Raw genomic sequence first — 27,463 nt, forward strand, 5'->3', positions numbered from 1 at the left:
CAGGAAAAAGGCAGGCAGTGACAAATGTGTGGTTCACATACAGACAAAAATAGCATGGTGCGTGTTACCCACAGCCAGTCTGGGGCATGTGAGAGGTATCCCAGCCCCACCCCTCTACCCCACCTTGCTGCCTCTGGGCCCCTGCATGGATCATAGGATGAGACCGAGAACCATTGGTTAGACTGGCCTGTTCAGACACCAACCGATGAAGGTGGTCTCTGAGTAAATGATCCAGACACCAGCCGCTTGCAACTTCTCAGTGAAAAATTATAAGGCCTCCATGCCATTTGTGGTACTTACACATATTCATTCATCCAGTCACCATTTACTGAGAGTTTACCACATGCCAGACGCTGTGGCTGGGGACTGTGTCTTCTTTTGCATGCCTGCATCCCCCTCCAAAACTCATCCATTGAGGGACCTGAGTGTGTTTACCCAGAGCCCACACTTTAAAAGTCACATGTCATCCTGGGGAGAGAGCTCAGTGGTTAAAGCACTTGGCAGAGAAGTGGGAGAGAGCCAGAGTTTGAGTAAGACAGACCCCACCCAGAGAAAGCAGAGGTGTGAGTGCTACTGTTCTCTGTAGCAACCATTGTCACTCTAGAAACCTCGCCACAGACAACTCTGTTGACTCTGGAAAAGGTTACCCCCTTCACTCCTGATGGCCATGCCTCCCTCTGGGAATCCTGTTCTCACCTTAGGTAAGCATTCAGCTCTTCCTTCCTCTGACAGGACCCTCCTGCCCTTACTGCTGAGAGCCCCCCAGGTGCTAAGAGAGAAGGTCATCGCCAAGTCACAATACAAGCAAGGAAACTGAAGCTCAGATGCAGGTCCCTTGTCCTCGGACCTTCAGCAAACTCTTGACAGAGATGTTCATACAAGTGCACGCTCTGCATCACAGCACTGACCTCCTCTCCCAAGCAACAGCAGAAGTGGACATGTTCTGGGTGGGTCTTGGTCTCCTTTTAGCCTCTGCTAAAGATTGCGCATGCAATGGAAGCAGTCACAAAAGTGCAATTCCAACAGAAACATTAAAGCCAGGTGTGGCAGCCCATGCGTGCCATGCAGCACTTGGGAGCTGATGCAGGAGGCTGACCACGAATTCCAGGCCAGCCCAGGTTACATAGTGAGTTCTAGGCCAGCCTGGGTTACGTAGTGAGTTCCAGGTCAGCCTGGGTTACATAGTGAGTTCCTGGCTGAAGACTCGGGATGCAGTTCAGTGGGTAGCATCCGGTTAAGCATGCACCTGTCCTGGGTTTGTGCCCCTGTATCCCATAAACTTTACATAGAGGCCTCTGCCTGTAATTTCAGCTCCTAAGAGGTGCAGGCAGATCAAGAAAGGGTACCTTGGTTACGTAGAGAGTTCCGGGCTAGCTTGGGCTACAGAATGAGACTATTTGCCAAATTCTTAAATCTCTCCAACTTTTAGCCAAGATTTACTAGAAGAAAAGCTGTCCTTGTGTAGCATGAGCCCAGCAAAGGGCCCAACTATGACTCCCCTCTCTTCAGAAGACAATCTCTAGCATCCTGGAAACCAATTGTGGCTTCTGAGTTTTGTCTCAGATTTCCTTTTTGGAGCTCGGAGTCCACGTGCCCTCCCCAGCACCGGTGAGCAGTGAGCAGATGGTAGGGCTGTGAGTGGCCAGTTCAGCTGAAAAGTGCCCTGAAGACAGAGCTTGGTTACATCTACCACAGTATGGTGAACTCTTTCTAAGCATGACTTAAGGCTCTGATGGGAGAGTTGTATCCCTAAGCAATGATCCCCTTCCACAAGGATAGGTCAGTCACCTGGGACTCCAAAGCCACCCCAAGTTTACTCTCCCTACTGCCCTCTAGTGCTTGGTGGAGGGATAACCTGGCTTGGGGATAGACCTATACTCCTAAGACAGTTTTTGTCTCTCATCATTGTCCCCCAAGGGGCCTCGTGCCACCGCACCACGTCCAGATGCATCCTGGGCATGGCAGGAAGCTGAGCTCTGGCCTCAGCCTGGAGCTTTCTCCAAACTCGATGAGCTCCTGGAACCTTGCCCTGCTGAGAGGGTATCCAGGTCCCCTGGACCTCATGCATGCCATCTTTCAGCTTGCCCACCCTCCTGCAGGTGTTGCCCACCCTCTCCTGCAGGTGTTGCCCACCCTCTCCTGCAGGTGTTGCCCACCCTCTCCTGCAGGTGTTGCCCACCCTCTCCTGCAGGTGTTGCCCACCCTCTCCTGCAGGTGTTGCCCACCCTCTCCTGCAGGTGTTGCCTACCCTCTCCTGCAGGTGTTGCCCACCCTCCTGCAGGTGTTGCCTACCCTCTCCTGCAGGTGTTGCCTACCCTCTCCTACAGGTGTTGCCCACCCTCTCCTGCAAGTGGACATGGCCAGGGCCTCCTCCATCTCCATCTGCAGCACTGTCTCAGTCAGAAACCAGGGCTTGTTTTCTTAATTAACTGAAAACACTAACACAGGGGTTCAGGAGCTGGCAGGGGCCTGGACTCCAGTAGCTGCTAGGGGAAAAAAACATTGTTACTTTGAAATCGAGCTCATCTAGGCCCCCACTGGGGATGTCAAAACAAACAGGGACATTTGATCTCAGGGCGTAGGAGCTGGCGCCAGCTCAGGTTACAAAACCAGAGATGGATTTACCCACAGTGTCAAACAGGTGATGAGACAGACCCTGGGCACAGCTGGGCCCCACAAAAGCCCCCTTCCACGGGCAAAGGCTATTGGGGAGGAGAGAGAGGTCACTAAGTTTTACTCTAACCCTTTCATGGTGGGGATGGAGCTGGGAGTCTCGAGGAGGCTGCAGATAAGACACATTGTCTTGAAATAAAGTTAGAAATAACTCATTAAGATGCAGCCTAGTAGGGCTGGCAAGTCAGCACAGAATTAACAGTGTCAGGAAAGGGGAGGAGGTCATGTATGGAGTGACGATTGAAGAGGAAGGTCACAGCAGGATAGGAAGAAGAAACATATGGTCAGAAGGAGCAGTCAAAAGCAAAAGTGGGTACCAAGTAGGACAGAGGTGAAGGCACAGTGTGCCAGGTGAAGGAGGGTGCATAGGCAAAGGCTAGAAGGCAAGAAAGAGATAAGAGCCTTCAAGACGGTAAGTGGCCTGGGTGGGGTGGATGGGGTGGGTGAGGATGTGGTTTAGTTGATGGACTGCTTGTCTCACAGGAGCACAGCCCGCTATTTGATCTCCAGCACTGGCAAAAACTGGGTGTGGTGGCAGCGACCTGCTATCCCACTACTTGGGAATAGAAGGAAGAGGATCTATTCAGGGTCATCCTTGGCTACACAGAAAGTTTTAGGCTAGCCTAAGCTATATAAGATCCTGGATAGAGGAGAAAATAGAAGAGAAGGGAGTGGAAGGGGAGGAGAGGGGAAAGGGAATGGGAGGCGAGAGAGAGAAGATGACAAATGGTACCCTGTGGCTGGGGATCCCAGCTCATGCAGGCTCAAGGAGATTTGCCATGGGGAACTAGCCACGGGCTTCTTGGGGCCAATTCCATTCAGTCAAAGGTTAGCCTATGACCCAGAAGCCAAATGTGGCCCTGGCTGCTTCCACAACCCCAGTTTCACTAGAACTTACCCACATAGGTCTACTTACAGATTGTCTGTAGCTGCTTTAGGGCCAAGAACAGAAATTAGGGGAGAGACATGAAGCACATTGTGGCCCTCAAAGCCACAGCCTTTATTCTCAGGATCTTTGCAGGAGATGTTGGCAGATCCCCAGTGGGGGAAGGGCAAGAGAATGCAGATCGGCTGAGCATGGAACCCAGAGCACGCAGACACAGTGGAACGAGTGGAGAAGGAGGAATGGCCACAAGCCAACTCAACTCCAAAGCTAAGACATGGATAAGGAGGAGAAGCAGCAAGGTCTGAGCTCCCTGCCTCCTGGACTGGCAAAGTCTCCCATCCAAAGAGGGTTCTGTGTGCCTATCCCCAGATATAGGTCCAGGAACCGGGCCAGGCCTAGATGCTCTCTGGATGGGTGGATGTTAGACACAGCTGTGGTTCCCTACGGTGAGGTTGGCACCTTGGTCATGTCACCCAACAGATACACCCTGAAAGAGGCTCGAATTTGGGAAAGCTGAGAGGACACTGCTCTCTGAGATACCATGGTGTCCCAGGAGGCCTGCAGCTCCTCGGTAACCTCAGCACACACTGGCCCTTCTACAATGGCCCACTCAGGAAGGTGCAAAGAGTTATGGAGGTCAGAGGTGCTGTATTCAAAACATGACACCTTGCTCCAAATTCAAGGTCATCTCTCCAGACCTGCTTGTATCCTTCTGAGCCTCTGGCCTCCGCCTATCCTAAGACAGAGAGCTGGAGGCCACAGGCTTCAGACCTTGTTCTGCTCAGAAGAAGAGGAGGCTGTACCACATCCCTTATGGTACCCCAGCAGCCTTTCTGAGTCATCTTTTCTCCCTTGGCTCCCAATCAGACTCCAATTTAAGACACAAAGCTTCCAGATGTTAAACACTGTCATTTTTGTTTTGTTTTGTTTTGTTTTGAGAGAGGGTTTCTCTGTGTAGCCTTGGCTATCCTGGACTTGCTTTGTCGACTAGGCTGGCCTCAAACTTACAGAGATCTGCCTGCCTCTGCCTCCCAGAGTGCTGGGATTTCCAGTATGTACCACTGTGCCCGGCAAACTTTTTTTTTTCAAGATTTATTTACTTATTAAGTATACAGTGTTTTTGCTTGTATGTACACCTGCACACCAGAAGAGGGCACCAGATCTCATCATAGATGGTCATGAGCCACCATGTGATTGCTAGGAACTGAACCCAGGAAACTTTGGAAGAGCAGGCAGTGCTCTTAACCTGAGCCATCTCTCTGGCCCCATACCACCGTGAACGTGCCGGATCTCAGCAAACATTTTTAAGAGACTACACAGTACCAAGTTGAACAGAAGCACACTAGAACAACAACAACAACAAAAAAAAAAAAATTCTGAAGCTAGGAGCGGGCTACATGGTGGCCAGCCAGCTGATACAGGACTTTTAGATAATTATTAAAGCACAAATGTAGCACTTTGTCAAGGAAGAAAACATCCTCCCACTGTCTTCTCAGACCTTGAGAAGAACGTTCTTACACTCCCCTCCAAGGCTCTATGACACTAGTGCCGAAGACCCTGGGTGTGGGTGAGCATGCAGGCTGTGCGGTTAAGCTGCTCTGAGTCCCTTGCCAGCCTTTGTCCCAGTTGTACCTTTGGTGACTACCACATGGCTGACACGTGAAAGCCATCAGTCCATCTAGTTAGATATAAGTGGACAGGATGGATAAGGGAATGGGTGGGTCAGGAGATGAGGGGATGAGGGAATGAATGGATGAAGGGATGGGCAGATGGAGGAATGGGTGGATGGAAATATCCAAGTCTCGTTTGTGAGTTTCCAGTTCACAATGCATGATCCTTAACCTCTGAGCTTCACTTTCCGTAAAATAAAATGATGCATGACTCAAATGAATTATTTGGATGGGGGCTGGAGAATACTTTGAGTGATAAAAGCACTCACTTGTCATCAACTCATACGGTTCCCAGAACCAAAACTCTAGTGGAGTGGAAGGCTCTTAAAATTCAGTTGCCAAGGAAGTAGAGACAGGAGGATGCCTGAGACTCGGTGACCGGCCGGTCTTGCTGACTCAGCAAGCCCCAGGCCATCGAGGTACTCAGTATATCTCAATACGTAAAATAGTGGAACCTGAGAAACATCTGAGGTTGACCACTGTTTCCATATGCATGCGAGCGCATGTGTAACCAGAGTGCTTGTGTATACATGCGTGCGTATACACACACACACACACACACACACACACACACACACACACCTATAGATTTTAGTGAGCAGATAAGCCCTTGGCACACTCACTGATGCCTTCAAAGCACATAGTAAACGGTGCTGACCGTTGTGACTCTGTGAGCATGGCCTAATCCCGCCCCCACCGCACCCTACCACCACCACACACACGACACCAGGCGTAGAAATCCAGATCTCCACAGCCTTTAGGTTGCTTCCTGGCATCTTCTGTTTCAGAAAATCCCCTGTTCAGACTTTGGCCCAAAGAAGAGCTTAGAATTCAGCAAAAGGCTTCCCTGAAGCCAAAAGCCCTGGTCTTGGAAAACCCAGAGTTGCTGCTGTGTTCACTCGTGTCCGCTGCAGGCCCCAGGACTCAGGCTGCCGTGCACATGCATGCAACAGGTGTACCTGGGTGTCTGAGGTCAGCCGCACACCTGCTCATGTCCTAGGAAACGGGGTTGGAGAACCATTTGCTCTTCTCCCTGCATGGACCTGGACCTTTTGCCCATGTGTTCTCATGCCAGCTCTGGTGACCTGGGCCTCCCCCTGAGGCCATGTTCCCAGGCCTCAGCAGTAACAGGCTCCCCATTCTTCCCTGCACTTGGCAGACCTGCCGCCTCCCACTATGGCACTGCCTGCTGGGGTTCAGGGGCAGCCTTCCTCAATCCAAGGGAACAACGCGGACTTTGGGAGCAAGCCCGCTCTCTCCCCTTGTCTGGGAAGAAGACTTGGCCTGAGTCTCCTGCTGAGATAGACTCACAAGGTTATGCACATCACCCAGGGCATTACATTCAACATTGCTTTAGGGCATTTTCACAAAGAACCCTGAAACCCACATTGGTCATACTTTGTTTTGAAGGAGGAAGACTGCCATCTGTTCCTCCTGATGCCAGTCCTCAGATGGTTCTAGCGTTATCCTGATGGCAACCTTCTGCTTCCTGCTTCAAGTATGACAACTGGGAGGAGGGTCAAGATTATCCCCACATGTAAGGAAATCCCAGCCCCACCTCTTCTCCCTCTCACAGCTGCCCATCCCACCCCACTATCAAAACTCCCTACAACTTAAGCCCAAGATCTGCACTCTGAAATCCACAGATGAGGGACAGGAGGCAGCAATTTTTCTTTCACACTCACCAAAAGCGCCCAGCTATTTTCCAACTTTCTTTTTCAAGCTTCCGATCTCAACCCTCAACAGCGAGCCTCTTATGGCTCAAAGCCAGCGGACGGCTACCAAGGGGCTTCAAACAGGGAGTCTTGTGGGCATGGATCCCTGGAGGTGTGCACATCATTGCAAGTGACCTGTTCCTCCAGAGGTTCTGGACTCAAATTGAGCTCAGGAGGGTCCCTGTTGCAGCCCAGCAGTACCCAGCAGGAGAGGCAGGGCTGACTGTCAGAATCTCAGAGTGCGCAGTATACGGCTGCCTTTCTTAAAGAGACAGTCTTTCGGAAACTTTCTGGATGGGCAAGACACAAGAAAGGAAGAAGGGAAGAGGAAGTCAGAAAGAGGAAGGGAAGGAGGGAAGAAGGAAGGGAGGGAAAGGGAGATGAATGAGAGAGGAAAAGAAAGGAGAAGAAGGGAGAGAAGCAGGGAGAGAAGAAAGGAAATAAAGAAAGGAAGGAAGGAAGAAGGGAAAGACATGAAAGAGAGGGAAAGGAGGGAAGGGAAGAAGAAAGGCAAAGGGAAGGGGGACAAGTGGAGGAGGATGAGACAGCAATCTTGAGGGGAAGGCAGCATCAGCACCCCCACTGAGCAGGAGCCCAGACCTGAGGATTACAAGCTTCTCCACCCTTTAGACACATGGGGCGTGGAGGTGGAAGGTCCCTTGTTAGAGGCAGCTTTAGTGCAGGGCTGGACTCACCCAGAGGGTAGCATGGCACCCCAACACCCCAGAACAAACTTGAGCAGCTCACTGGATGCCTTGCAGCTTCCTAAGGAAGTGAGGGAGGGACTGACTGGGCCCTTCAGGCCCTATTGTCGTAGTTCCCACTTTACAGACGATGAAGCTAGGGGCTGGGAGAGTAAACTGCTGCTCTTGGCTAATGAGTGGCAAGTGTAGGGGATCAGCCTCTCAGCCTCTTGGGAGAGTCCTAGGAATCCTCCCCATGTCCGTCTTCTGACACCAGGACTGGTTTAAATATCAGAACTGTCCCTTCGACACCAAGGGCCTGCTTCCCTGCTTCCCTGCATTCCCTGGAAGGAAACACTCCCACCCTCCAGTGCTCAACATGGTATGGAAGGTGGAACTGGTTTTATTTCGCTTTAGGTTCCCTCCCCCTTCTTTATAATGGTCTGTATTAATTTTGTTCAATAAGGGACAGTTATACTCTCTAAAAAGAGAATAAAATAAAGATTTCACCCCATATCCCCCGTCCAAGTACCTCAAGCAATCCAGAGAGTGTACAGAGAAGACGAAGAAAGTCAGTGTGTAAATTCTGAGAGAAAGGAAAGTGCCAAGTCAGCAGAACAAGTACCTGCTCTGTCAGTCTGTCAGGTTGCCTCCAGTCTCCTCTCCTACAAGTCTGAAGACAGGCTTTCAGATTTGTGTGTGAGAGAGACAGAGAGGGAGAGAGAGAGAGAGAGAGAGGGAGAGGGAGAGGGAGAGGGAGAGGGAGAGGGAGAGGGAGAGGGAGAGAGAGAGAGAGAGAGAGAGAGAGAGAGAGAGAGAGAGAGAGAGAGAGACAGACAGACAGACAGACAGACAGACAGACAGACAGACAGACACAGAGAGAATATATGTATCTGGGTGCAATTCCCACAGAGGCCAGAAGAGGGCATCTGATCCATTGGAACTAGAGTTACAAAAGGCTTTGAGCCACCCAATATGGGTGCTAAAAACCAAACTTAAGTCCTCTATAAGCACTCTTAACCACTGAGGCATCTCTCAACCCCTAGAAGCAGTTTTTTTTTATATAAAACTAAGACAAGTAGGTTGGTAGATGTTCAGCAGTTAAGAGCACTGGCTGTTCTTCTAGGGGTCTTGAGTTCAATTCCCAGCACCACATGGTGGCTCACAACCATCTATAAAGGGATCTGATGCCCATATATATAGGGTGTATATATATGAACTGATGGAGATTCTGTCCAGAGTTTGCTGTTAAAGCTGATGTCAACCTATAGTCTAATTAATTGCATACCCATCCACTCTTCTATTCCAGACATCTAGCACCAGGAATTTTGTGGCATAAGTCAAACATAAGGATAATAATAATAATAATAATAATAATAATAATAATAATAATAATAATAATAATAATAATAATAATAATAATAATGGTAGTAGTAGTTGTTGTTTGAGTGTGTGTGTGTGTGTGTGTGTATGTGTGTGTGTGTTTAGCACTTTGTCATATAGCTTCTCTTTTGAACTTCCTAACAGGCCTCCTAGGTGGGTATCAGAACTGTCAGATATAAATGTTGTAGGGGTGGACATGGTATCTGAGGTCTTTGCACCTCTACCCTCTAGTTTAGCTGGCTAGGCTCTCTGCCCTTGTTTTTAGCTAGACCAGGCTGTTCCGATCCCTGGCCCCTGCCCTCTGCATGCCTCCCCAGACCCACCAGCAGCTCCTCTCCCAGCCAGGCAGAAGTCCATCAGGCTGGGATGATGTTTCCAGCTGATTTATAGTATAGAGTTTCTTTGCTAGTGTCTGCTGCATGGCCCAGAATGATCCTTCAACCTTTCTGGAAGAACACTCTGTCACTAAACTTGAGCTGGACCCAACCAGGCAGTTGTGCACAGAATTGCCACTGGGAGAAGGTGTGGAGTGACTGAGCACAAAATGCCAGGGCCAGAAGGAACTTCCGAGGTGCTGTGCATCAAATCCACTCCAGAAAGCCAGGAAAGCCAGAGCCTAGATTGGAAAGGGACTGGAAAGGGACTCAGAAAGTCAGAGTGAGTTGGTGACAAAATGACAGCTGGCCCCCAAATCTAAAAAGGAAAGGACACAACGGAATGGGATGATATCAAAAGGAGAATCACAGAACTCTATACATTTGCAGGTTTTTTCAGTGGCAGAAATGGTACAGATGATTCTCAAATGCAGCACCAAATGGAGAAAACATGGAATAAAGCAAAGAGCAAAGACAGGCCTGGGAAGGTAGATCAGTAAATAACGGTGTTTGCCTCACAAGCCTGAAGACCAGAGTTCAAATACTCAGGACCCACATATAAACCACACAAGGAAGCTGTGCCTGAAATTCTGATGGGGAAGAGGCAAAGGCAGGAGGATCCATAGAGTTCCCTGGCTAGTTGGTCTTGCAGAATGGATGAGTTCCAAATCCATTGAAAGACTTTAAAAAAAAAGCTGGAGAGCAATTGAGGAAGACACCTGACATTAGCCTCCACTGGCATGTGAAACGTGTGCATACATACATACACACACTCATACATACACATTAAAAAAATAACAAATAGAGTAAGGTGGTGGTGACACATGCCTTTAATCCTAGCAGTTGAGAAGCAGAGGCAGGCGGGTCTCTGAGTTCAAGGCTAGCCTGGATTACAGAGAGAGTTCCAGGACAGCCAAGGTAACACTAGGAAAAAAACCAAACCAAACCAACCAAAACAACAACAAAAAAAAACTACAACAAAAAACCAAGCAGAAAGCAGATGAAGGTTTCAATAATAGTGTTTGTGTTTTGTCTCCCTACGCAGGAGGCCAGGCCACATCTTCACACATCTTTTTCCCTGACTCTCCCTAGGACATGGGCACATGGATCTAAGTCCATGTTGATTTCCACACTGGCTTAGCAGAAAGCACTGAAATGGGAACACCACAGAAGGCCACAGACGGATACTTCCTTTCATCTCTAGATAAAATTATTCACAGTTGTTTGTGCCGGCTATCAGTACTTAGTCAGATAGCCTTGGTTCAGGCACGTAGCTGATGGAACTTTTTGACTATTTCTATCTGACTCTAGGCACATGACTAATTCTGCCCCCACAAACTAAGTGTAGAAGTTGGAAATTGTGCTGGTTAATCTTGTGTGTCTGTTTGGCTATGCATGGGCCCAGATGTGGGTCAAATGACAGTCCAGATGTTGCTTTGAGGGGACTTTTACATAAGATCGGCATTCTAATCAGCAGTTTAGTCAGACTTAAAATAAGGCAGGGTACTATCCATGATGCCTGTAGGTCCTTTCTGAGCAGCTGAAAGACCTTGAAGAGGAGCAGGAAGGCTGGCCCAGTGGTTTAGAGTTCTCCCTGCTCTTTCAGAGGACCTGAGTTTGGTTCCCAGTACCCATGTAAAGCAGCTCACAACTACTCAAGCTCCAGGAGACCAAATGCCTTATTCTGGATCCCACAGACAGTTATACACACACACACACACACACACACACACACACACACACACACACTCCAAAACAAAATACAATTTTTTAAAAAAGGAAAACCACTAAGGTCATGCCAGGAAGAGGGAACTCGGCACCCACACTGCCTTCAGACAGGAGCTGTCAATCCACAACAGACAGATAGTGAGGATCAGACACCTGTTGTTTGAAGTCACCAGGATGTAGGTATTGTGTGTTACCAAGCATAATCAACCTTATACTGACTGGCAGGCTGTCTGTCTTCTTGAGATGTGATAGTTTGTAGAGAGACATCCAAGACTGTACTTAACCACAGGTGTCTGTGTCTTATGTGTACAGGACTGTTGGGCAAAAAAAAAAAAAAAAAAAAAAGGGTGTCAGACTCACTGGAGCTGGAGGTACAGGCTGGGTGTTGAAAAATGAACTCGGGTCTTCTGGAAAGCCAGCAAGGGCTCTCAACCACTGACCCATCTCTCCAGTGCCCCATAAAAGGATTTTGATCTCCCAAGCCCATAGCCCTTCCTCCAACTGAGCACCCTCCCTCTGTCTGATTTGTGGACCTAGGAGTCTTGGCCCAGAATCCAACCGCAGTTGTGTCAAGGCCACCAACGTACAATCTCAATGGTGAAACATCCCTAGGACATTCTCTGAGTTCTGCTGGGGACTCTGACCTGGGTCTGGAATGAGAAGCTTTCCAAAGAACAAAACTTTCCACTCTGGACAAGAATGTTAAACACGGTTTAAAAAAAAAAAACAAAAAAAACCTCAGTACTAGAAATGAGCTGATGAATATTTATAAGTCCAAACCAGAGGCCATTCCCTATGAGATTTCTTGCTGCATAAGGAGGGTCAAGAGGACCAGAAAGGATCTGGACACAGAGCAGACTGTCTGCAGAGGGCTTGAGCATGGGGCCTTGTGGGGAGTGTATCCACCCAACACAGAGGCTGCTTCTTGGAAGTGAAGGGTGACCCAGAGATAGCAGGCACCCTATATCTTTCTTATCAGTGGATACATCCTGTCCCTTAATCTTAAATACACTGTAGAGATAAACCCTGGGGCAGCGTAAGATGCAGCAGGCCCCATTTATTATAGGAAGAATTTAGCTTGCCATGGCTCCCAGCTGGGAGTGCTTCCCCCCGTTGCACTCCCCTCCCCCTCCCTCCACACACACTCCCAGTGGACGCTGGTCAATGTCTGGAGATGTTTTAAGCTGTCACAACTACAGAATGTTCTATAATCTCCGGCATACAAAAATAGATGCTCTACTGGTTATTTTACAATGTGCAGGACAGCTCCCCACCTTACTATGCATACACTACAAAAATCATCTGGCCCAAGATTAAAAACTCTGATTAAAAGAAAATCCAAATCCAAGTATGTTCATACATACATATATATATACATATAAATATATACACACATATAGTGTGTGTGTGTGCATGTGTGTATGTGTGTGTTTGATGTGTACATGTTCATTTGTAAGCCAGAGATCAACCCGTGTCACTTGCCCATGGCCATTTGCCTTGTTCTTGAGACAGGGTCTCTCTCTGGGACTCTCTGATTAGGCTAGGCTGTTGGCCATTGAGCCTAAGGGATCTGCCCGTGTTAGTCTTCCCAGAGCTGGGATCACAAGCATGCGCCACCACATCCAGGGGTTTGTGGGAGTGCTAAGGATCAATTTCAGGCCCTGGTGTTTGCGTAGCAAGCACTTCAGCAACTGAGCTATCTCCCGAGTCCTAAACCCTTGTTTATAAGGGTGTAAAGTTTGGAAGAGCATTTAGAAAATGATATTCTTCCATGAGGAAATATGTATACACATAGAGACACAGACACCAGAACTGACCATCCCGAGAGCATTCTGCAGAATAGTATGATCCACAGCAGTAGGAGAAAAATGTCATGGTGGCTGTCCTCTTCTCTTCTCTGGAGACAACCACAGTGGTGGATCCATTATTTAGAAGTCGCCTTTAGGTTTGCAAAGTGGAGAGGAGCCTGGTTTAGGAGTTGAGCTGGGGAACAAAGAGACCCTCACTGTCAGTGTGATAAACAGAGGGGCTTGTTTGTTCAGTTGCTGGCAAGCACCGAAGGAAGGGAGGAGGAGGAGGGCTGAATGCCATGTTTTTTGGCCCAAATCATCCTTTAGAATAAAGATGTCTAGTATTCGCTTTCAAATTGTTTGCACTGCTATAAGATAAACACTGTCAGTCTCGCTCCCAACTCACTGTGAAGTTAGCCATGTTCATAAAACTCTTGAGCAAATTGTGCGTGTGTGTGTGTGTGTGTGTGTGTGTGTGTGTGTGTGTGTGTGTGTGTGTACTGGAGCATAAAGTCTACTGTGTTGTAGAGAGAGATGTTTTGCATGGAACAAGCAATAATCTCTGACATTTATTATGGGCTGACTGTGTCATGCACTATTAAAGTAATTACCATGCACACCTCCTTGAACATATTCTGTATTAGAGGCAAGAGGCCTACCAGAAAGTCACCTGCATAATGAGGGACACCTAGAGGCAGAACTCAAATCCAGGAGGTCTGACTCCTGAGCCATGCTCTCAACCCTTGAGCCCTTCTCTCCAGCCCTTCCTTGATGGAAATGGGACCTCAAAGCTGTCAGCTTTCCCTCTTTAACTGTAGGAGCTCAAGCACAGAGACTCGCAGAGCTCCATGTGTACCCTGCCTGGCCATGAGCTTGTTGGTGCTCAAGCTGCTAGGCTGCCCCTAGCTGCATGCAGGAATTGGGGACGGCCCAGGAGCTGGCAATTTTAGTAAGTTCTCTAGTGATACTAGCCCCAAAATACCCATATTTGGGAAACTATTGTGCTCTGCTTGAAGTCAGGGGAACAGGATTCAACTGACTAATTCTGAGACAGGTCTTCTTGAGTGACATCAGGTCATGCTATGAGCTATTGAGGTGCTTTGATTAGCACAGCCTTTGATGAGAAGGATGGAGGAGGAAGAGGAGGAGGAGGAGGAGAAGGAGGTGGGGGAGGATAAAGAAAGGAGGAGGAGGAGGAAGAGGAGGAGGAAGAGGAAAGGAGGAGGAGGGAGGCAGGAAGGGAGGGAGGGTTAGCACACAGGCTCCAACCAGGAAGACTTTCCGGAAGGAGGACATGTAAGAAGTAACAGTGGCTTTACTTTACCCTCAAACCTACCCCATCTGCACTCCAGGTGGCAGGGCTCAGCCTGTAGCTCCCTCACTTGAGGAGCCACAATGCACTGGGATGATCTGGCTTCTCAGTGCAGGGTTGCAAAACTCTTTATACACGCTGACCTCTTCTGCCTGAGAAAAATGTACACGTCCCTGGGCTTAAGATTATATGAAACAGGCATACCAATCATTTACTCATAACTAGTGATATAGACATTTCACTTTAAAACAATTTGGGGGGAGGCGCCGGATTTGGGGAGATGGCTCAGAGGGTAAGGTTCTTGCTGCCTGACAGTGTAAGCCTGACAACTCGAGTTGGATCCTCAGAGCTCATGTAAAGGTGGGAAGGGAAAATAACTCCACATACTTGTTCTCTGACCTCCATATATGTGCCCCAACCTCAACACACACACACACACACACACACACACACACACACACACACACACACATATTAACTAGCAACTCTTTTAGTGTGCATGTAATTTCGCTACTTACTAAAGACAAACGTACATTTCCAACCAATGAAAAGGAATGTGCATCTGGTTAGTTCTGTCAACTCAACACAAACTACAGCCACCTGGGAAGAGGCACCCTCGGCTGAGGAACTGCCTCCGTCAGATTGGCCTCTGTCTGCGGCTCGGCTCATTGTCTTGATTGTCCATAGATGTGAGAGAGCAAAGACTACTTTTTCCCTCATGTTAGAGGCTACATGGCCAGGTGAGGAGGAACAAAAGTGCTTAGGGACTGAAAACTCCAGACTGCTTCTAGTCTCAGGATGACAGAGGCTTGCCATCTGTTTTTAAGTGGGGTTTTATTTTTATTTCTTTTACATCCAGACTGCAGTTTCCTCTCCCTCCTGTCTTCACAATATCTCCACACACAGCATCGCCTCTCCACACCCCCATCCACTCCTCCTCAGTTTCTCTTAAGAAAAGGGCTGGCCTCCCATGGATATCAAGCAAGCATGGCATATCAAGTTGCAGTAAGACTAGGCACCTCCCCTCATATTATGACCAGATGAGGTGACCCAGTGGGAGAAAATGGGTCCTAAAAGCAGGTTAAAGAATCCGAGAAAGGCCCTACCCCACTGTAAGGAGTCCCACAAGAACACCAAACTACACAACTGTAACATATATGCAGAGGACCTAGGTCAGTCCCATGTGGGCTCCCTGGTTGTCAGTTCAGTCTCTGTGAGCCCCTATGAGGCCAGGTTACTTGATTCTGTTGGATTTCTTGTGGTGTCCTTGACCCTTCTGGCTCCTACTATGCTTCCTCCCTCCTCTTCCACAGGATTCCCTGAGTTCTGCCTACTTTTTGGCTGTCAGTCTCTGCATCTGGTTCCATCAGATGTACCCATCTGATGACAATTGGACTAGACACCAATCCATGAATATAGCAGAATATCATTAAACATCATTTCATTTTTTAAAAACCAGTCATGTTTGGTTGTATCCTAGGTCTCTGGGCTAGCCAACTTCTGGGACCTGACCCTCCAGGCAGTGTCAGGGGTGGGCTCCCTCTCAAGCTGGACCAGTCATTGGTTGACTACACCCACAATTTCTATACCACCTTTACTACACATCTTGTAGACAGGACAAATAGTAGGTCAAAGGTTATGTGGCTAGGTTGGTGTCACAATCCCTCCATTGGACACCTTGCCTGGTTACAGGAGATGGCCAGCTCAGGCTCTAGCCCCCGTTGCTAGGAGTCTTAGCTAGTGTCAGCCTTGTAGATTCCTGGAAGTTTCCATTGCACAAGATTTCTAGCACCCACAAAATGGTCCGGCCAAATTCCAGGCATCTCTCTCCCAGTACTCTCTCCTTCCATCCTCCCCCCCGCCAACCATCCATTTCCTTACCCATTCTTTGACTGGGGGACATTTATGTTGTTTTCCTCAGCTTCTAGGTTATTTGCACAATGAGAGGATGATTACAAGAATCAGCACTCCCCTTCTACCATGTAGGTCCCAGGGCAATCCCTCATCACTCGGGGCCATCAGCCATAGTAGCAAATACCTTTGCCCACTGAGCCATCTCACAACAACCCCTACACTCTCCTAAAGTTTTCATGATTCCTTTTCTCTGCTCCACAGGCTCCCCTCTTCCTGCTCTTTTTTTCTGGCTCACGCATGCAAATGGGAGGCTGCACTGGACCTGCTCCCGGAAGCCTTTGGTCTCAGTTTACCTCCCAGGATCATAAGCTCAGCTGCTGGTATGAGAGAAGAGATATATAACTCCACAGAGGGGCAGCCTGTGCCTTGCTACTTACTTTCACTCTTGGGGGTGTCGCAGCTACCCCAAACCACTCACAGAGGCTTCAGCATGCAATGGGTCATTCACACCAGGAGCAACTACACAGAAAGTGACCCGGATGTCAACAGAACCATGGGCACGCACGTGCATATACGCAGGCACGCAACTGCTCTTGCTCTGAGATGCTTCTCCACTCCAGAAGAAAATGTCACCGGGTCGGTTAGTGCCCTCAGATGACCTGGGAAGGCTAGTTCCCAGCTGCGGTTAGAGAGGGGGTGGGCAGCTGGAGAGGGGGGCTCCAGGAGGAGCCAATCCATTTCCTTCTGGCTCTGAAGTCCACACTTATTTTCCTGGCCTGGACCACGGCTGCTTCCCAGAGTTGAGCCTCTCGCTGCCGTGGTGATACACACGCTCCCCAAGAATGCCTGGCTGTTCAATGAGGAATTCTTGTGTAGTTGAGATTCTTGGAAGCAGGACAAAGATTAATGAATGATTGGCTCTGCTCTTGTACTGGAAACCCTTGGGGCTCCCAGCAGTGACACGGGAGGGGGGTGGGGAGGAAGGTGAAGGCAGGAAAAGGAGAAGGGTATTGGAGGCAGAGCTCAGGGTGGCGGGGTGAGACACTGATTAGACAGTTCAAGTTACCAGCTAGTCCAACCCTGACCCCACACTCAGAAGCTGCCTAGCAGAATGATCGTCAAGGCCAGAACCAACAAGTTCTACATTACAGCAGAAGCTGGGTGGCTGAAGGTCAAGTTCACTCCAAATGGAGATGGATGGGACCTGCACAGGTCTTAGGGTCAGGCTCATCTTCCTTATAGTCCCTCTGGGCTGTTAATTAGTTACATGACTCCAGGTGAGTCACTTACACTCTCAGGAACCCAGTTTTCTCTTCCGTAAAATGGGCTCACAACCACGGCAGAGCTGTAGGGAGCAAGAGGTGTGCCAAGATAAGCAAGTGCCCCGGTCAGCATCTGCACAGCGTGGATTCTGAAAACCCTGGGGTGTTATTGGGGAAATTCTGGAGTAGAAGTCTTTAGTGCCCCTGATGTAGGCCTGCTGGGCATGGTACGGCACTAACAAGGAGGTACAGCCGCCCCCCCTGCCCCCCCCCCCCGGTAGGACAGCCAAGTTGATGCTCCGTTCTTCTGAGTCTGTCTATGCCCTCCACCTCATGCCCTACACTCTGCCACCTCACATGCTTAGATCCATGGATGGGCAGGATACGTGAGCAGCATGGATGTGCAGGTTGAAGCCTCTCGGTGTAACTATAAAAGATCCACAGGTCCCTGGAGTCTTAGAGATGCTCAGAGGCACCTGGCTTCCTGGTAAACAGAGCATGGATGGAGCAGGAATTGGAAGGCTCTTAAGAGTCCCAAAACCACTCTGGAGGAAGTGGAGCCTAAGGGACTCCCCTACCCCGACTCCCACCTCAAGCCCAATCAACCTAGGAAGCTAGACCATAGCCTTTGGGTGGGGGTGGTCTTTAGTCAAAGGTAAAATATGAATGGAACAGACCTAAGAGCACAGCAAAATGAAAGGAATAGGGCTGGGGCTGGGGTTCAGTGCTAGCCTAACATGCACAGAGCAGCCCTGGGTTCAATGCCTGGCAACCCAGAAACTAGGCATGATGGCACAGGTCCTTAAGCCCAGCACTCAGGAGGAAGAGGTAACAGGATGGATTAGAGGTTCAGGGTCATCCTAGGCCACTTAGTGAGCTCCAGTTCGAGAGCAAAGCAAGTCATTTCCTTTCTAAGGGGCTCACGCATGCTGCGGCGGGGATGGGGGTGGGGGCGGTCAGCGCATGAGGTGATCCAAGGACCCAAGGTCCATGAAGTTCTTCCAGGGAGACTCTGCAGGGAGGACAGTGCTGGGTGGAGCTGCCCTCCAACCCTCCAGTGTCATCCGAAAGTTCTCCCCAGCAGTACACCCCCCCTCCCTTGCTTTGCCTGTGGCCTGAGTGAAGAGAGCAGGCACTTTTCCACAAGATGGGAATTTACATAACCTCCGTGTGGTAGCCATGCTGGGGGCTCCGGTTACAGCGGAGGCTTTAAGGGAGATGGATGGCTGGATGGCTCAGGCCGAGAGGAAAAACAAACTCCACATGAGGTTCTCATTTTCTGTAGCCACGTGAGAATGGCCCTGTGGATCTAGCTATAAATACCCCCAGCTGCCACTGCCACAGGATGGAAACACACACACACACACACACACACACACACACACACACACACACACACACACCATGTGCACGCATGCCTCTTCTCAGAACTCCTGGACTAGAGATGCAGAACAGCGTTTTAAAGAATTGTGCTGTGTTGAGAGGCTCAGCTCCAGGCCTGGTGGGATGCTCGTACGGGGCTGGAGAGATGGCTCGGTGGATAACAGGCTTACTGTGTAAGAGTAAGGGCCTGGGTTCAGATCCCTAGAACCCAGATGAAGCGGAGCATGGTAGCACATATCTGATGTCCCTGTAAGGCAGTGGAGAGATGGGAGGAGCAGATAGGAGATTCCTGGGAAGCTTATGGGCTAGCTAGCTGAGGGTATACAGCAGGAAACCAGAGACTCTGAGTCAAATAAGATGCAAAGTGAGGACCAGAGCCCAAGGTTGTCCTCTGACCTCCACATGCTGGTTGTGACAAGCACACATGCACACAGAGACAGACCTTGAGCAAGGGGACTCCCACAGTGCCCACTTTAACAAAAGATGGCCCTGCCCTACACTCCGGAACCATATCAGTGGCCATAAGTGGGATGGATGAAAAAGATGTAAGGTGTGTCCAACCATAGCCTGTAGACCACATGTGGTCCAGGGTAAGCCTGACTGTGGCCCAAGGGAAAAAGTCATACACTTAAAACATTATGAGATATTATTGAAAATTTAAAAACTCAGTTTCATGATCTCCCTGTGTCAGCTTCCAGAGAAGCCAAAAGACAAAATACCCCTGAAGAGAGGCATAGAGTGAGCCACCTGAGTCACCCCATGACACCTAAGGCTGGGTCCCTAGTGGTGGAGCCCAAGGAAGGGCTTTATACATGAGTGATTTATGGAGGGTGTGCCCTCGGAAGACTCCAGAAGGCATGCAAAAGGGAAGTAGGGGAAAGACTGGGGAAGGTGGCTTCATCCACAGATAATGGCTGACTGTAGCCAGGTTCTTGAGCAGCTATGGAGGATACAGCACTGGTGCCCAGAAGCTGCCTGCAGAGTGGAAGCTCTAGTTCCCTAACCCTTCCTATGTGGTAACCAGCCTGAGGGTGTGGGCCAGGGCGGGGAGAGTGCTGGTATCCCACAGGCTCCTTCACCAGTCAAGGACATTCATGTGGGTGTGCCTGCCATCAGCCATGGCATCTCCCCAGCCCCTGAAGATCTGGGTCCAACATCTACAGCATGTTGTTTGCAGGATCCAGGAGCCCAAGTGGTTTACAGGTGAGAGTTTGTGTACCCTATGGATGGCAAAGCTCTGAGCCTTGCTGGGTTTGCTTTGCTTCTGATTAACCTGGAATGTGTCTAGACTCAATGTGCAGAGAAGAAAGTAAAGCTCTGATCAGTGGGGTACATAGTGCCAATTGTCACCTGTGCCTCTTCTTTCCTTCTAGAGAAATGCACCCATGTTCTTGAGGCTGTGGCATACCAGTTTGAAAATGCCCACCTTTCATCCATGCCAGATTCTGCCAGAATTTGGGTCCTGCTCTACTTGACCACAGTTTCAGCATGTTTCTGGGTAGGATTTTCATAAAGAGAGCAGGAACAGCTAGCTATCAGGAGCCCTTTCCTGATTCATTGTATTCTTTCTTCCCGTCTGGAATGCAAATGAGAAGATAGAGATGAAGCAGCTATTTTGTGACCCTGAAGCAATAGGCAAAGACAAAAGAATCATTCTAATGATGGCTGGAGAGAGAAAGATGAAGCTGAAGACACAAGTTGGCAGTTAAGAACACTTGCAAGGAGGATGTGGTGGTACACACCTTTGATCCCAGTACTTAAGAGGCGGATCTCTGTGTTTGAGGCCATCCTCATATTCATAGAGTTCTAGACAACTAATGAGATGCTACCTCCTTTTTAAAACCACTTGTGGCTCTTGCAGAGGATGTGAGTTTGCATCCCAGCACCCATGCTGAATGGCTCACATTCCATCTACAAGGATCTGGCGTCTTCTTCTAGCCCCTGTGTGCACCTGCACTCACAGGCACATGGGCACACAGGCATACATATATATGCATAAGTAAACAATTGTCTATGTCACTGACATACTAGGTTACTGTATAAGCAAAAGAAATTTAAAAACCCTAGTTGACAAAGCAAGCCTTTGTGAGATTTGTAATCTGTGTAGCTAAACTCAAACAATGATAGAACCCTCAAGAATTAGTTCTGTGACGTGCATCTTGGGAAATTACATGAGGGGATGATAGTTTGGATACCCTGAAAGCAATGCATTTCTGCTGACTTTTTCTGAGCACTGTGAGTCTGTTGGAGGAAGAGGAGAATGCATGAGAGGATCCTGCTTAAATTTCTTAACCATTCTAAGAACCCACAGTGAGCAGCAGTAGAATAAATGGCCCCCTCAGATTTCTCCTTGGACCATTCTTGAGCTTTCCCCTCAGATGGGCAGACTCCCAGGCATGCTTGCCATGTCCTTGGGTGTTGCAAAGGGCAGTGAGCTAGAAGGAGATGGGGGAGGGGCACACTTGCTGAGATTCTGCAACACTTACTCCTCTCCCAACAAAATGGCTGGTTCTGACCTCCAGATGAAACTTTGCTAAAGACCAAACGTGCCTTTGATATGTGTGACAGTGTGCTAGATGCTGTGCTTCACGGGGGTGACCCCAGGGAAACCTCCTGTCACCCAGTGAGGAACGCACTCTTATTCTGTCCTGTCTACAGGGAAAGACCAAGAGGGCTATTGAGAGAGGTTAAGAGAGTTAGCCAAGGTCACACAGGTAGTAGGGCAACTGTTCACTTTCTTTAAACTCATGCCCCCCCCGCCCTTTGGTTGCTCCATCCTGTAACAAGGGCCTGCTCCTTGCTTCTGCATTGCTTTTCAAGCATTCTTCTCTTTGGTCTGCACAGCAAAACTTGCTTAATGGAGTGAAGAGTCTCAGGGGTGGGTTAAAACCCCCAGGTGTCCAGAACTGCTGTCTCCTGTCTCCGTCCCTTGCTGTGGGTCTTAGAGACCATGTCTGCCCCCTTCAGGAACACTCAGCCTGAGCCACCTCTCTGACATTTATCTCAGTCATTTCATTGTTTTGAAAACACATCTCATGTAGCCCAGGCTATCCTCTAGCTGGCAATTGGAGCCTAGGCTACCCTTGACCTGCTTCTACACCCCACCGCAACCGCTGAGATTACAAGCATGTGCCACCAAGCCTAGATCATTATGGTCTTCATGAGAGGCAAGCAAAGCTGAGGTGATGGGGAATACCAGAATGGGGGGGGGGGAGGAAGAAACTCCAGGAAGCTGATCTTAGGCCCAAGCCTCTCCCAAGCCACACACTTGCTCTTCAGGGCAATGGAGGTCAACATAATAAGGCTCATAGCAGGACTCAAGGCCACACTGCCTCAGGAGCCTGCCGGACTCAGCTTCAAAACACCTTCCATTTAACCACAGAACAAAACATATGGCCATAATAACCCTATGGTGGTCTCTTTCCCTCCTGCCCCCTGCCTGACTTATTCAGCTAAGGTTCTGGAAACCAGCCATCCAAAGCCTTTAGTGGAAGGAACACCAAAGCTACTCAGCATGAACCAAAAGGGCTCAGTGGATGGCTCAGTGAGGAAAACATCTGACTTGCAGGCAGGTGGATCCAAGTCCAACCTCTGGACTGTTACTAAAAAGCTGGACTCAGTGGTACGCGCATGCAATCCCAGTGCTGTGGGTGGGAAGACAGGCATGTCTCTGGGGCTCACAGCCTGCCAACCTAGTCTTGACAGTGAGCTCCCGCCAGTGAGAGATCCTGCCTCATAAAGCAAAGTGGGAAGCCCCTGAGGGACAAGACTTGGGGTTGTCCTCCAGTCTCCAAATCACATGCCCCCCCACACAAACATCCTCATGAACACACGTGTATACACACACACACACACACACACACACACACACACACACACACACACGACTTCATACTATGGCTGGCCTTTTGGGCTGCAGTGTATTTAGAAATAACACTTGCTTGTGCCTCTCCATCCACCCCCTTCCTCTTTCTAAGACCCTCCTGACAGATCTCTATGGAACATACATTCCACGTGCCTGTCCCTGCACAGTAGGACTTGACCCACAAAAAGTGTGTAAGGGAGAAAGACCTCAGGAAGCTATTTCCCACTTGTATTCCCACCAATCGATGAGCTTGGAAATGTCTATGTCTTCTGGTCCTAGAGGCACTAAAAAGCCACCCTTTCTGGCTCCATCAGGTATAAGGCTCTAAAATGTTCTTTCTCAACTTATCTCATGTAGCAGTGGGACTGTAACAGCTCGCTGTGGTCCCTCCTTCCTTGCCTCAACCCTCCCCATCTCCTTGTAGACAGTCTCTTTATTATATTCTTATCACTGATGTCCTTCAGGGAGTGTCCACTGTGTTCTGTCTGACACAGTCTGAAGAGATAATATCCGTTCTTAGAACAACCTTACTCCCAAGTTCGGCTCAAACAAACCCCAAGTTCATACGCCCTTCATCTTTTTAATTAAGGTGAATTATATGTTGTAGAAATAAACAGGATGCAGACAGGAAAGCCACCCACATCTCTAGTCCCCGGAGCAGCCACCAGCCCAGTGGCTGGGACTCATTGCTACAGAACGGAGGGTCCTAGGTGGGCCAAGGCAGAGGATATATTGTAGAGACTGGTGGGTGGCACTCCAGGCTAACACAGGAGTGGAACTTGAATTGGGCTCAGTCTATATCCTGGGGAAGAAGCGATGTCAGCAGGGGTCAGGTGCATACAGAGCTGTGGATCTGCTGTGTTTCTGCCAGTGGAGAAGCCAGCCTGACTTTATGGTCAAGCAAAAGAAAATAAGCAGTTCCCAGGGGAGGGCACTTTGCCACTTTGGGCACAGAGCCCTGACTGTACACAAAGGAAAGTCCTAAGGCAGGGAGAGAGCTTCCTAGTGAACAGGCAAGGAGAAAAGGAGGGGCTTCAACACCTTGGAGTAGCACGCAACTGTCTGTTGATGTCCCATGCTGAGCAAAGGGACTTCAGGGACTGGGGTGGTGACTCAGTCTGTAAGAGCCTCCGTGCGAGCATAAAGACCTGAGTGGTAATCTCCAACACTCTTGTAAAAGTGAGGTACAGCTACGATCTCAGAGCTGGGGATGGAGTAGGGCAGAGACAAAAGGGTCCATTGAGTGACTTGGCTTGCCATCCATGCCAAGCTGTTGAGTTCTGGCTTCAGTGAGAGACCTTGTGTCAAAACTAAGGTGGAGGGTGCTGGACCAAGGAAGACATTTGAAGTTATCCACTTGCCTCTACACATACACACACACGTGCACACGCCTATAAACGCATACCACAGACACTGAATAAAGATTTGTGATCTACATTTGTGATTTGTGTAAGAAATACAACGTTACTGGAGTAAGAAGCCTTTCCCTGGCTCTCCTCACCCTCTTCTCTAGAAGGGGTCCCTGTCACTTCTCTGACTTTTGTGATTATTAGCCTTTATCATTTAAATGCACACCCCACCCTGCCCCCCATCCCTCCCCCCCCCCCCCCCCCCCGCCATGGTCTCTTGTGTTTGAACACTTGGACCTAAGAGTTGCAGGGCAGCTCTGTTTGGGAAGGTGATCTACACGGCAGAACTGGGTCAGTGAGGTGGCCGAGAGGGCTTGCGGCCTTCATCTATTTCTGTTGTGAGCCAAGCTCTCTACCTCCTGGCCTGCTAGGATGTGAAAAACCACTGCCTCATCCCCCCCCCAACACCCACGCTGCATGGAGCCTCTTCAGTGGTCAATACTTCCCCCACCAGGACACATTTTGTCTCCTGAAAGCGTGAGCCAAGATGAATTCCTCTCCATGCTTGAGTCACTCCTGATATCTGTCTGATCTCAGTACCATGAAAGCAAGCAATACATTCTTCAGTGCAACCTCACAGTTCGATCACCCACCTGGACACCTGAGAAGGAGAGCATATTGTTTTGGCTAATGTTGAAAGGACTGCGGATGACATGCTTCTGCAACCTGTGTTGTTGTTGTTGTTGTTTTCTCTACTGAATATTGCATTGATTAGAGCTCAGTAGCATGACTTTCTAAGGCTTTCATTTGAGAAAAACAACTGTACCCTGTTATATTCCATTATCTACTAGTGTCAAATTATCTAGCCAGTCTTAAGGTGGCTGAGAGACACTTGGGCTGTGTTTGTGCTCTTAAAACCATGCCGCAGAGCACATTCCTGCATGCACCTTCTTTTTTCACATACATTAACATTACTTTAAACTTAAATTGCTGGGCTAGGAGCTGAGTGCACCCTCAATTTCAATAGAGAATACCAAATTGCCCTTCAAAATAAAATGCTCAGATCCCTTTAATAGCATCTTCTCTGGAAAGATGTTATCGCTTGCTTTCTATCCAACATGCACATACATACATTTCTGAGCACCTCTGTATATGGAATGGGTACCCTTGTGGCTGGAGATTTTTCATTTTTTAATGTATTCATTTTATTTCTCCATATACAAGTGCTTTCCTTGGATATATGTAAGTGTACCATGTACATGCCTGGTGCCTGCTGAGGTTGAAAGAGGGCATCAGATCTCTAGGAACCGGAATCACAGGTGGTTATAAACCACAATATGGGTGCTGGGAACTAAACCGTGGTCGTCCGGAAGAACTCCGGAGTTAACCACTAGGCCAACTCTCAGGCTCATTCAAATCTATGCATGTCCCTGATTGCAAGTAAGCGTGGGCGTCTTCTCACGGATTTGCCAACGCCCAGCACCTGTTAATGTCACTGCTATGCTTCCACGATTTGGGAAGCCAGCAGAATTTTTTTCTTAAATTTATAAAAGTTTGAATTTGCTTCTTCATTGAAAAATGTAGAGAGAGACTTGTAGGTAGACGCAGAAGAAACACTGCCTTTCTGCACTGTCTGTGAGACAGAAAGCTTGTCAGTGAGCCATCATACGAACCATAAAGCCTCAGGACTAGTCCCCAGACAATGTGTAGGATGCTTTTTAAAAAAAGAAAGAAAGAAAAGAAAAGAAAAGAAAAAAAAAAAGAAAAAACCTCATTGGCTTTGCCTATAAAGAGCTCAGGATGCTCTTCCGGAGCACCACCCCACTTCTGAGATGCACTCCTACGGGGCATCAGGAACAATGGAGCCACAGGAACCTGTCTGTCTTCTTGCTGGAGGAAGCACCCATGGCTCCCACTGTGGAGTTGCTCCTCTCACAGCAGCTACCTGGAAGTGACGTACTGCCGTTTACAAACACTCAAAAAGAGAATCAAAATGCCTTCAACTTGAGGTGGGCACCCCCTCCTCCTCCCGTGATACAGACTCGTCTATGTATGAGACCCTGGTACAAGGATGGTGGCTGTTCTATGAGCTGGTCTGGAAGCACGGCAGAGCAGGGCCTCCTGGCACTCAGCTTCACGGTTCCAGGATGCACTGCATCTGTGTTGCTTGGGAGGGGTTGCTTCTTCCTCACTGAGTACCGTTCTCTTAAGTTTAATGGTTAAGCAATGACGGAAATAAAAAGAGTCACTAGCTCAGGATGTCGGTGACATCTAAAATATACCTAGAGATGCCTCTTTCCCACACTTCTGCTTGATCTCTCCTAGAACCTAGAATCCTGGGTGAAAAAAAAAACCAGCTTGAGGAACAGTAATACTGATGTAGTGGGTGCATTCTTCACCCTAGAGCCACTCTGAGTACATTTTTTTTTCCAATTTTTTTTTGCAGCTGAGAAGATGGCTCCATGGGTAAAAGCACTTGCTTGATGACCTGAGTTTGATACCTGTGCCCGACACAGTGAAAAGAGAAAACCAACTTCCACAAGTTGTGCCCTGACCTCCATGCATGGACACCCCGCCACACACACACACACACACACACACAACTCAGTAAATAAAATCTAATTAAAAATTTACATCTTTCCGCTGCGTGTTTGTATGGTATGCGTGTTCAAATGTGTACCCACCTGTGTGTGCCTATAGATGCTGGCATGCTCGTGCCACAGCACCCATGTGAAGGTCAAAGGCCAGCTCTTAGTGTTGGTCCTCACACCTTCAACTTTGTTCAAAACAGTGTGTCTTTGTGGTTTGCTGCCCTGTATGCCAGGACAGCTGGCCCAGGAGCTTCTGAGGACATTCCAGTCTGGTCTCCACTTCCCAAGCTGCTGGAGGGGAGCAGGAGGTATACAGATGCTGTACAGCATTCGGCTTTTTACCTGGGCTCAGGGCTCTAAGCTCAGGTCTATCCACTAGTACAGCAAGTGTTTACCTACCAAGATGCTTCTTCACCCAGTCCTTGGAACATGTTGGTTCAATCTTCCTTTGATGGTATATATACCACGACTACCACCATTTTGCAGGTCAGGAACCAGGCTCTGATTCCAAGGCTGCCCTCCTGGTGAGTGGCTCACTTGAATTCCATTCTTTAGACTCCCGGAATCTGCAGTAGAGGCCCTCAGCTCTACGGAAGCACTGACTGAACATAGCCAAAGCCTTCCCCCATGCCTCTCACTGTTCCAGAATCTAGTGGAATGCAGCTGTGGACTTAATAAGAAATTAATTACCCTTTTTTATCCTTATCTCTGACACATGTCAACCCCCAGAGGCCTTGAAAATTTTTGCTGATTCCTTCTTTATTTATTAGGAACAGTTTCCAGTCCCCAGGCTTACCACATGTGCTGTCCCCTCAACTCAGCACACAGTGACTGGTACCCAGCTCCTCCTCAAAGTGCCCAATGACAACCCTTAACAGCTGAGAGTTAACCAAGCTTCGCAATGTACTGCACACTGCTCCCAACCTGACATACTTTAGTCCTATT

At 48.8% G+C, this 27,463-nt stretch overlaps 1 protein-coding gene across 4 annotated transcripts in view; it reads right to left on the reverse strand.

Annotated features, from left to right (window-relative positions):
- The window catches only part of DAAM2 (dishevelled associated activator of morphogenesis 2), a 111,451-nt gene that overhangs the window by 68,334 nt on the left and 15,654 nt on the right, over positions 1-27,463 (reverse strand). The window contains exon 1 of one of the 4 annotated variants that reach the window (XM_084753668.1): positions 12,930-12,948. The exons of 2 other annotated variants lie outside the window; for them this stretch is intronic. The gene's annotated coding sequence lies outside the window, so the exon portion shown is untranslated. Of the gene's footprint in view, positions 1-6,914; positions 7,141-12,929; positions 12,949-27,463 lie in introns of those variants that run through there. One more of the 4 variants, XM_084753667.1, reaches the window with a different exon arrangement.

This window comes from Acomys minous (assembly GCF_964271855.1).
Source record: "Acomys minous genome assembly, chromosome: 13".
In the NCBI taxonomy this organism is placed as follows: domain Eukaryota; kingdom Metazoa; phylum Chordata; class Mammalia; order Rodentia; family Muridae; genus Acomys; species Acomys minous.